Below are 12,852 nucleotides of genomic sequence, written 5' to 3'. Positions count from 1 at the left end.
GACGTCATCAGGACCCCCTCTTCTAAATTCCACGCCGTTTGTCATTTGAGAGTTTTTGCACACAGCCTTTCGAAGATTCTCCTTATTTTATGGAGAGAGGGACATGGCAGTTGTAAATTTTGCTCCGACAGTGAAGCGCGTTTATTGCACGGTCCCGGTTGGTGGTAATTTTAATGCAATGCTGAGATGCCGAGGTGCAGCAAATGTTTTATAGGCTGTCAATGTTTGTCGTGTAATATGCCTAGGTGTATTTATTGCTTTGGAAACGACTCTACCGAAGGCGCTCTGGGTTCGGTGCCTTTTAAAGTATTTATCACAATATGAGACTGGGAAATTCACAGTCACTCGACACTCCGAAAAAAGTTATTATTATTGTACGGTAATAGATACTATAAACGCTAACATATCTTCTGATCGCCGAAGAAACTGCCGCAAAATTTTTATTGTTAGTTTATCCATAGACAATACTGTCTATGGTTTACGGTCGTCACGTGACAAATAAACAGCACATCTATATAGCCCTATGTACTGAAAACTCGAAGCAGAGTATAGTAGCACTTAAACTCTGAGAGCTTTATCTGGAATAAAGAGACGGCGGTCGTGCGATTTGCTTCATATACTTGAAGATGAGTGATATAATTGAATAAAGGAGAGTTTTAGTACAAATGATTTATACATGATTCTTATCGGGTTATAAATGTGTTATTATACACTTATCACGACAGACCAAAGTAGTTTTGGGACATAATTTTATTACGCGCGGAAGCGTGACTATATGGAGGATACGAAAGGCGAGTTCTAATTTTTGGGCGAATGACCTTATTCAACACACACGTTTCTGGAGATATATTGATTTACTGTAGGCCACTTATTCAAACCGGCGCTAAAAATATATCCATGTGAAAGATATTAATATCTCACGATAAATTTATGTTCCGTCTTTTGGGTTATTTCAAGACACGATACTATGGACAATTTATTGTTCTATGAACTGACACCCCTCAGGTACGAATGCTTCGTAGTCAATTATATTACATCGTTCTTCTTTGAAAAGAAGCAAAAATTGGCTATCGAAATTTTCAATATAATACCAACCGCAGCAGTCGGTTACAACCATCGCCAAGCAGAACGGTCGAGAGTGTTGATGGTGACGTCACAATGTTTTAAGCTACAAGTAGATGTGATATTTGATTTTGCATAAACAATGTGATTATCACGTGTTAATTTATAACTAAAGAGAAAAAAACACTGAAGTTAGGAAGTAGTTTTCAGAGTAATCCCCGCGCGGTTCGACATTTATGAAACATTTATGGTTGAAATGGAGACAGTCAAGGTGGTATGCACCTCGAAAGAGAAAGACTTACACTTTTGCTCAAACTTTCATCAAGGAATTTTTAATCATTCTCTGACAAAATTAAGAAAAAATCTGGGGTCACCGTGCAAATTTTGGTACTGGAGAAACGAATTACCCAAGATTTACCGATATTTAAAATTCAAAATGGCCGCCATCCCTGCGTTAACTCTATGCAGAAAGATAAAATATTCGAATTTCGAAAAACTAAGCCGGTAAAAAGTTGTCTTACACCAGGAGCTTTAAAATGAGGCCCCACAAGTGGTATATCAGAAAAGAATTGTGAAAGTTTGAGAGTCCGAATATCTGTCCCCGAGGCGCATTCTACCTCAACACTGAGATGGAACAGAATTCTGTATAGACGCTAATTAATTACTGCCATGGAACTCTAGAGGTGGCGACGAGTTTATATGATCAAGAAACTTGCTTGTATGTAGCTCCACAAATTAGCGGTGTTGCATTTGTACATGCATTCTTACTTTTGCCATAGTGTAACAGGAAGTGATGTTCTACGGTGTGTTGAGGTTACAGACACACGGTTTCGTGCATGTGTGCCACTTTTCATACTTGTCCGAATAATATTGCGATAAAATTGGAGGACGCTTGAATAATATGCTCTTGAGAGAAAATGTCGAGCTGTATGTGCATGCTATGTACAGTAACGATGGAAAGAGTGAGTTGCTTCTAAACCAACAGTGAGTACATACACTCACGACAAACAAGATCTAGATACGAGAGAGAGAGAGAGAGAGAGAGAGAGAGAGAGAGAGAGAGAGAGAGAGAGAGAGAGAGAGAGAGAGAGAGAGAGAGAGAAGGCGGAATTACTTCAACTAAAGTTTCACGCCTTCTCCGCCATCGTCTTAGAGAAATTAATCAGGCCCGAACATGACTTGCTTTTTTTTCTGTAAAGCAAAGCTCGCTGATGTTAGACTAAATCGTTTACCCGGTTTTAATCGCTGTCTTTTATAAAGTCTATTTTGCTTAGTTCGTTACATATGCAACATATTATATTTGAGAGGTTCGTGGCACTATCTGCCAATGAACATCGCCTTGACAAACTAAAACTCCACTTCAGATTGCTAATTTTTCCAGAGCTTCACCTAATCACCTCTGTTCACAGTAATTTGGGATCAAACGTGAACGTTATGTTTGTATCTTCACGTGAGAGAGTTGGATGTTTAAGATAATGTATCTTTGTCTGACAAGACTTAGAACGTGTATCTATAGGCGAAGCCATTCTTCGCTTTCCTTCATATACGAAGATTATTTTCACCTGGATCGGTATAGTGAGAAGGACGTCGACCGTGGTTAACTCACTGTGCCATCAAAAAGTGTGGTATCTCTCACAGATTGGTCATTCACCGTTGTTTATATATTCAGATAATATACACATTTTATAATTGATCAGATATGATTTATCATATTAAGTGATAACCAATGTTTTAAAGGCACAAAGACAAATGAAAACTCTTGTATCTCCGTTTTGATAACGCAAGTGTCTTAAATTTCTTTCTTTATTCTTGTGGTGTGCTGAAAAACGTGACAGCGCTACGGGTGTTCGAACGTTTGGCATTTAACGTTTTCATTATGCTATGCATGGGCAATTTAGCATATGTCGCCTCTTTTTTCTGAATATCAACTGTTCCCTTCTCGTGATCGGCACGATATTTATGGTTACATATTGAGCTCCATAGTTGTAAATAGCCCCTGCACGTGTAAATTTTACTGGCGTGTGGTGTGGAATTTCAGGTAGAATGCGCCTCGGAGACAGATATTCGGACTCTCAAACTTTTACAATTCTTTTCTGATCTACCACTTGTGGGGGGTCATTTTAAAGCTCTTGGTGTAAGAAAACTTTTAACTGTCTTAATTTTTCGAAAATCGAAAATTTTATTTTTCTCCATAGAGTTAATACAGGGGCGGCCATTTTGAATTTCAGATATCGGTAAATTTTGGGTAATTTGTTTCTCCAGTACCAAAATTTACACGGTGACCCCAAATTTTTGTTTGGGATTTTGAAAGAGGATATCATAGTTGATAGATTCCTTTAGGAAAGTTTGAGCAAAAGTTTAAATCCTTCATTTTCGAGGCGCATAAGCTTACTACCTACATGTATCTCAGATAAAAGGTGGAATCTTGCATTGCTCGCACTTACATATATCATTGCATACTCTGTCCTGGTTACCTATTTACAGTGATCCAACTGTTTTCTCCTCTCCCTGCCATTTCAATCCAGGGCAGACAATTCTTGCTTAAAACATCTGCGTCAAAGGAAAACAAATATTGTTTTTAAATGGACCCTGCGGAAGGGGCTGGGGGTTACTGCTGTAGAATGGTGTGCGGGGGTTTGAGCAGCCAAAATCGGCAAGTCTTAAACATGGGTCGATTTTTCATCCGAAGAAACTCAAATCATTGGTCGATAAAATAGGAAATGCCCCAGCAATACACAGGGGAACCTTCACGTGCAATAGACTAACGGTAATAATTATCTAAATTTGTCAAGAAAATCACAAACAGTGTGTCGTCTATTTAACATATATGGGTAGATGTTTTCAACTTCGGCGAGTGGCACATCCATGCATGAAAGTATTGGGGTAAGCCCAATCCCCACGAGAAAAGGGTGAAACTTGCTTTGTTTTTTAGGGCTACGGTCACATATCGTTGCTGCTTATTGATGCTAAAGCTATTTATCATAAATGAATATTATCCCGTTGATTTCACAAATACAGAAATGTTATTTTCTATTCATGTATTTATTTATGGTTTGTTTGTTTGTTTGTTTATTTAAAATTTTACATGAATATAAACTAAATTTCGTAGCCACTGATTCTTTGCTCTATATCCGTGTAAGATGATTGCGAAAAAAAGTAAAGATCGTCTGTGATGGGTTCGCGATAGCGTGTCATCATGAAATGCAAGCAGGTTGAAGATGTAAGCTACTCCAGAGCTCTACCATGAAAAGCTGAAATGTACTCAACGAAATGTCCCCGGGCAGGGAACTCAAATTCAAGCTTTTTTCTATTATGTCGCGGAAATGTAATACATACGGTCTAATGCCCAGACTCTCGCATGCACCCGCACTAACAACGTAGGCCTGACGTCACTCTTGTCAACCAATGGAAAGGCTTGTAGAGGTGCACCCATCTGTGGTTTCGTCAATTTCCGTCGGCCAGGAAGATTCCCGCTGAGCTGTGATCCATTGGATATCGTTTTGTTTTTTCCGTCGCCGACGGCATCGACGCCACCATTGTCAATAGGTAGAGTGTCAGTCAGGCCCACTCATACACGAGGATGAGTCAGAAATACAACTTCCTTGGATCTCAATGGCAGATGTATACAAGACCTTGCATTAAATGTGTTTTGAACAGTTTGAGCTGTGATCAGATAAAGGGAATTCGAACTGTATATTTCCCCACAATGCAACTCACAGATGCGTCGATGTATTTTATGTAATTTTGAACTTGAAGTCAACCACGCTTCTCAGCTGCACAGGAAGGGGAGAAATTTGAAGTGTAATCGTTATAACCGTTCTATAGACAATGGAATTCTATTATTTTATGAACACAAAGTCGCTTTCGTGCTGTGGAAGGTTTTGAAAAACTCTTGCCGGAAAGTTTTTACACGATTTTTCGCCATGTAAAGTGGAAAAGGGTGCACTCACGTGGGCAGAACTTACAAGCTAGGATATCTGGATGTAACAAGTACCGGTATGCTTTGCAAACAGACAGGCCCAGTGATCGAAAACACGGTAAGCCGAATGATGTTTGATCACTCTCGTATCGTTCTTTAGAAAAGATGAAGATACTCATAACAATAAATGTCATGGCAAAATTGACATGTCAACGGATTTACAGCATCTCAGCAACATGGAGATTGCCCACTCACAGACAGGATGTCGCAGTTTACTGGGCAAGTGATGACGCAATATGTCCTTCAGTTTCCTCGCAACTCTGCGAGTGCGCGCTGAAGATCCGACATCAGAACATCGCACAAAGTCAGGAAGAACATGGACAAAGTTAAGCTTACGAAGTATATCCTTCCAAATACATGTAGTTTAAAACAGCAAGACATTTACATATTATGTTCATCTTATATATCCTCGTGCCAAACAAAAAAAAAACGATGCGATATCATAGCAGTCGCTCTCTGATTAATTTTATTGGGTATACATGTCACAGGAGTTTTGTGCCTTGTACTAAAGCAATTCTGCTTGTCCCTTTCATCCACTTTAAGACCAATCAACTTCACCTGCTGCGCCATATCTTGGCAAGATGCCAACGTAAGGCGCGGTAGTTAGGTGTTTCAAGGGCAATTCGGAGTCCGAACTCTACCTTTCACGGCGATAACCAAATCCTTCCGGTTGTCCTTAATTTGATAGTCATGAAGTGAAGGCAAATCGCGAGAAGAACAAAACACGAAGTCAAACAAGAGATCTAAAACCAGCGTCGTCAGTTTCAAATAAGTGTCGATGTCCTATGCAACGCGAGTTGCCATGGAAAATTGTCAAGGCAAGATGCGTGCCATTGGTCTTTATTTCAATTTCGACGGTTTCTGGATTGAGTCACTCACAAATTCAGTGCTCGGCACTTTTGCCGGGGGCGACGTTGAGTGTCTGTCGCATCGCACGTAGCTCTGTGGAATGCAACGTCATCGATGATGGTGAAGTTGGCTTTGAAGTGTACATGCAGTGTGTTAGAATGATCATGGCTAAGCTGATTTCACTTTGTCGTTCAGCTGAAAATTTATGAATGCTGCCTATAAGAACGAAGATGAAGTAAAAATGAAAGAAATTAGACGGAATTATTTGAAAAAAAGAATCCGTTGTTTCAAATAATTGCATTTTCTACTTTCGAGCAATTGGCTAATCGAGGTAAGTGAAACCCGGAATTCGAATGGACAACGGTACAAACAAAACCAAGTACGTATAACGTGCATTTATCTAGGTGTAACCCTGTGCATTTGTTCGCATTTACCAACATGTAGTTGCTTTATACTACCAAATCGACTTATTCGTTTTCCCACGACAACAGAGGAAGTCACGTCGACATTTTCAAAATACGTGCAGATTGCGATCGAGTTGTGTTCTTGACTACACATGAACTTCAATTAATCAATTCCATGAAATGCAATTCGTAAATCCTATTAATCATTGGACAGAACCTTATAGCTAGTTTCACGCATCTGTTTCTGAATAATCTTTTTAGCGCGAAATCGTAAAGGCATACCATTTTACTATGACAACACTCACACGTAACCTAAGGTAGAAAACCCAAATCGGGGACAGATATTCAGACTCTCAAACTTTTACAATTCTTTTCAAATAGACCACTTGTGGGGGTTCATTTTAAAGATCTTGTTGTAAGAAAACTTTTCACCGGCTTAGTTTTTCGAAATTCAAAAAAAAATATTTTTCTCCATAGAGTTAACTCAGGGATAGCGGCCATTTTGAATTTTGAATATCGGTAAATCTTGGGTGATTTGTTTCTCTAGTACCAAAATTTGCACGTTGACCCCCGATTTTTATTCTTGATTTTGAAAGAGAATGGTTGAAAGATTCCTTGTGGAAAGTTTGAGCAAAAGTTTAAGTCTTTCACTTTCGAGACGCATACTACCCTAAATGTCAGTATACAAACAAGTGTCGTTCGTTTATACAGATTTTCGTTCTCAGTATGTAAGCCTTGGAAGATAATGTATGGTGAGTTTCTTCCATGGATATCACAACGTCTGCCAATCTATAGAGCCAGTAATTAAGAGCAACCAGATAAACCCATTTGAACGTCCACGTCAACAAAACAATTATTGCAATGATGACACCGGGACTTGACCGTTTTATGTGCTTTAATGGAACAAACTTTGATTGCATCCTGAGTTTGGAAATTTTAATATAGTTAAACAAATATTTTGATAATGATGTTGGTTGTAAATCGTAATGATGACATTGACGGGCACAAAATTGTCGTTATTGAAGATGATGATGATGATGATGATGATGATGATGATGATGATGATGATGATGACGATGATGATAATAATAACAATAATAGAAATAGCCCGAGATCGGAGATATGCTTAGTTTTTGCAAACATTCCAATCGTTAAAGAAGGGAAATTTTCACAGTGCTGCGCTCTCTCCTTTTACCAAATTTTTCAGTGCCCCTAATTTCTTCCCTTCCTCCCTATCGTAGTTAAGTCCTCCTGTTTTATACGTTTCATTAGGTCGTTCCGATTTCCGTTCTTCTTCAACTGTCGATGACACAGGGTGTCAGAATCATAGTAAGGCCAAAGTAATTAAATTCTTTGTTTTGCGTCCCCACCCGCTTAGGTTTTTAAGGTTTTCATGAAAAACACACACAGTGTATTTGAATAGGAAATTTTAGGGCATGACCGCTTAGCTTTTTTGAACTAAAATTTTGTTACAATATTTTATTTGCTGCAATCAAATTACATTGTGTTTATTTTCTTGTTTGTGTTTTTCAGCCGCTCAGACGCGTACCTTTTCCCATTTAGAGTGGACGCAAAACAAAGAATTTAATTACTTTGGCCTAACCAGTCAATGCATGTAGCCAGATACGGCGGGGTATGGAAATCCGGTCACGACATGCGACATGCGACCTGCGACTTCAAAACTGCGACCTGCGTCCTGCGTGTTTGTCAAACCGCAACCTGCGACTTTCGGGTGCTCTGGCCTATCTGCCACGTGCGAGTTTGAAACTGCGACCTGCGAGATCACGACCTGATCCATGATTTAGGTATTTGGTGTTTATTGAAAGTATGAAAAGCAGTCACAAGTAATATCAGTGATAGGTGGTGTCATTTAGGAAAGAGATGAACTTCGATGACACAGCTGTGTTGGCCTATGTGTTATTCGGTTGCTTTCAAAGTCCGGTTTCAAAGGGACAATGCTCAACTGATCACCGATTTTCATGAATAAAATTTGTTTTATTGATAGGCCTACTTCAACAAGCATGTTTTTATATATGTTGTTTCCTAAAGTGGTGGCTATTTCACAGATCGAAATGACCTAGTTTAGGCCCAAAGAAGTATTCTGTAGTTGTTGTACTTCGATTCGGTGACCATGCACCCAGCGCCGTGGGCGCACAATAGGCAAAGAGGTAGTGACGTTCGTTGTTGGCAAACACTGGGCGGGATGGTTAAACACTTGCTTAGGGTTTGTGGAGTGGCCGAGGGGCTGTGGTCTGGCCGACCATGGATTTTTTACATCCATGGGCCGACAGACCTTCCTCGACTGTGATGTCTTCGCCAGGTGACTGGATGCCGTACGTTGTGACTTGTGAGTTCGAATGACATCGAAAATTTACTGAATTCAAATCACAGTTGTTTGTAGTTCGATACACACAGCGATGGCCGCTGTGGTATGCAATAGAAATATAGGAAGTTATGAAATAGAATGGCCGTGCACGTATCGCCGAGTTCGGAGACGAATTTCCCTCATACAATTTACTCAATAAAACAGCAACGATGCATGACTTTCAATACATCTCTGAATTTCTGCCAACTTTTTTACGTCTAAGACACACTCGACTACGCCCACGTCTCGCCATGGCTTATTTTAAAATTAACGACTGGCTTGTTAATTTTGACACTAACAGCCAAAACAACTCAGACACTAAACACAACAAAGCACATACAAGACGAGATGGCTGATGTGTGAAGCCACTTTCCCTTTTAGGGACGATTCAGAATTTACTTCCAGGGGGGTGGAGGATTTTAAGGGGGGACCACCCATTTTTCCCAAGAAAATTTAGGGGGGGGGGGCCAGACAAAAATACCAAAATCTTTTAGGGGGGCCAAGGAAAAAAAAACATCAATTCAATATTTGCCCAGAATTTCTGATCTCTACAAAAGAGCACCGTAGACGCTACCTGGGTGACAGATAAACTCAACATGTTTAGTTAAACTCCTTTAGCTGCCAAATTCGGTAATATTCACAGTGGTTTGTTTTATGCATCTACTGCAGTATCTTGTTCTCCTCCCTGAAGCGTTATGAAATGTCCAGTACTCAGCGTGTCAATACAAACCATACAGTGAACAGTCAGGGTTGTTTTTGTTGAAAAGAGATCTCAGATAAAGTCCAGACTAGAATTCATTTATCAACAATAACAATGGTCATTTATGTTCACACTGGTATGTTGCTAAATACAGCATTGGGTGTTCTATGTAGTGATAGAATAACAAACAAATGCTGATACACAGAGATGAACATTGAACAAATGCTAAAAATTACAGCAAATGTCTTTTTAAGGTTGGGTTTACCTTGTAGCTTGTAAAGCAGTTGAAAGTTGCATGATAAAGAAGTGTTAATTTATGCAAATGTATGCAAATCACCTGATTTCTTGGCTTCTTTTGCCTCCCAATTTCAAACTTTCCAACGAATTTAACTCCACTCCGGCTGGGTCAAATTTTCTGAAATTTCACATTATGTTTTTTAAATGCTATATAACACAACAACTATCAATTGGTTTTGTTTGGCAATAAAGCTCTTACATTTTTAATAAGAGGCATTTTGAATAAGAGGCATTTTAATTTTGCTGATCATGATTTTAATCAATTATTAGAGTGTCAGTCTTTAAACCCCTACAATTTTAAAATGAAGATGGATAATGCCAAGTCAAAAAGTTGTTTTTTTCTACATGAATACTATCCTTTCAAGTGAAATATTACATTTCAGAAAATACTGTCTAGTTTTCGACTTAAATAAATTTTTATCATTAATACAAAAATTGAGGTTTTTTACCCCAAATATACACCCACTTTATCCTTTGAGTAAACTACTGCTACTGCTACTCTTCTTTTCTGCTCCTTTTTTCTATGTTTCATTCTCATCAATTTTACCCTTTCTAAATTTTTTAAATGTTCTACATAACTTTTTACAGTGCTTACATCTACTATAAACTTTTTTGAAAATAAATTTATGGCCGTCTCATCTTCAAGGTGCTTTCAACGAATAGGTTTTAATGTTGAAAATAAAAATATTATGTATTACTGTCAAAAATATATGGTGAAAAATTTACAAAAGGGTTGATTTTCCAATAATCCTGTATGTGCATCCAGAAGATCATGTGGCACTGCACCAATGCTATGGTGTCGGATTGTTGAAATATTGTGTACACAAGAAATTTGCTGTAGTCCAAGAAGTGATCTCAGTGTGTATGAGGCTAGGAGAAATGTGGATAGGCTTACACATTGTGTATTGATGCTAATACTTTTGTGTCCCATTCATTCTGATATGTATAATCAAAGATTTCACAGTGGCGGCTGGCAGAAAAGGCAAAAAAAACAAATTAACATGTATTGTTTCGTGTCATCTGAAAACATGCGCATCATGACTATTCTAAAATTAAAGTTTGTTAAAAAAAATTTGAAATATGAATGCTCTGTCAATTTTGAAAAATACTGCTGACAAAATGTGAATTTTGACTTACACAGGGTTATCTGCATTTTAATATGAACATTGGATTGTGAATGGAATGAGCAGAATAACATGTGAATTCATATTTTTGATAAGGTGTTTTGTTCAAGAAATGTTCTAAAATATTCCTCAGCATTGTTGCTTTCAGTGGCAGCAACTTGGTTTTATGACAACCAAATTAGACAAAAAGAGAAAATTAAAAACAAGTTGGCTTTCACCAATTTTAATTCCTAATGTTTAAAGCTTTCACCGTGAGTCTGCAAATATTCAGCATCATCAAATGAAAATGTATGCTGAACGTGTGCATGTACATGTACATCTCACTTTCCAGAAATATCTGGATATCTGCAAATGAGATGTACCATTAAACTTCAAGATATATATCACTTTGCCAATTATCTGCTCCTCTGATTTTCTGTTCACCATTTCTAACTGACATCTTTGCTTGTCTTTGTGTGCATCATATGTATCAGTGAGACATAACGAAAAAAGTATTCATATTTAGTAATTACTTTTCTTCAGAAATTTACAACCAGATATGTTTATTGCTACCCTTTCCAAAAGTGTGCCACTTGCAGTCCCTGCAAATCATTCTTTTTATAGTCACATAACCCTGAAATGATTTGTTATATCATCGATTAATGTCCACTAGGCCCTACAGTTCCTGCAACTTGTTAGACTAGATATGTCTATAATGTACCGTATAAGCATGCATGTATATATTAGGGGGGGGGGCATGGAAAAAAAACAGGAAAGATGAGGGGGGCCATAGATTTTTTCTATAATTTACTAGGGGGGGGACCATGGAAAAAAAATCACCGAGAAAATAGAAAATCCTCCACCCTCCCCCTGGAAGTAAATTCTGAATCGTCCCTTATATTACATCAAAGTTGTGAAGTCGCATGCAGATGGCAGTTTGACAAACACGCAGGACGCAGGTCGCTGTTGTGAAGTCGCAGGTTACACTTAGGTCTAAATGCCGAAGTCGCAGGTCGCATGTTTCAAACTCGCAGGACGCAGGTCGCAGTTTTGAAGTCGCAGGTCGCATGTCGCATGTCGTGACCGGATTTCCATAAAATCCGGTCACGACATGCGACATGCGACCTGCGACTTCAAAACTGCGACCTGCGTCCTGCGAGTTTGAAACATGCGACCTGCGACTTCGGCATTTAGACCTAGGTGTAACCTGCGACTTCACAACAGCGACCTGCGTCCTGCGTGTTTGTCAAACTGCGACCTGTGACTTCACAACTGCGACATGCGACAACAACACGTAACGTTTCATTGTGTTTTCCTCAGTGTTAGATTGGAGGAGTCTTGCGTGAACTTTAATCCTTTTCGCGGCAAAGTCTATTTTTGTCCCCTTTATATAATAAACCCCTGTCAATTTTTCTTCAATTTTGCAAAACATTTGGGAAAAACCTGTAGCCAATGAAATGTGATGTCGATTTGGTCCAAAATTATCAAAAAATTACAGAAAATTCATACAATTGGTAAAATTTTGCACTAAAATTTTGGTGGGAGAAAATTACAGCGCTCAAAGGGTAAAACGTGGAAAGGAGATTTAACGTTCAACATCGATCAATTAATAAGCCATTGCTTTGAAATCGCTTTGGTAAATCGTTCACCAAGTCTGGCAAAACTCAATTCATGTACACACATTCATGAACTGTCCTGGCGAAATGGGGGTAACCTTTAGCAAAAGGCCAAACATTTAACGCACCAGTTCACTATTTTCATCTAGAGAGATAATTTTATGACGGAAATGTTGACAGTCCGTGTTAATGCATGGAAAATAATATGCTACGTGATAGGCATTTATAATATGTTTATATTATAATTTCAAATTATTTTAGATATTCTTCGTCTGCCTTACCTCGCTTCTTTCCTTATGTTATCGACAAACCTTTTGATTTTTAGATATCTCTGGTATTTATCCTCATTTCACTGTGGTATAACCATCTAGCTGTCTGTTTAATTCATCAGTTGTCCCCCCTGTATCATAACTGAGTCAGTGTCATTGCAAACATTAGAATTTTCAGTTATTGTCGTTCATTTTCTAACATTTCCAG

This window comes from Ptychodera flava, chromosome 20 (assembly GCF_041260155.1).
Source record: "Ptychodera flava strain L36383 chromosome 20, AS_Pfla_20210202, whole genome shotgun sequence".
Classification (NCBI taxonomy): domain Eukaryota; kingdom Metazoa; phylum Hemichordata; class Enteropneusta; family Ptychoderidae; genus Ptychodera; species Ptychodera flava.
The sequence above is the reverse complement of the archived record's forward strand: the minus strand, read 5'-3'. Positions refer to the sequence as shown.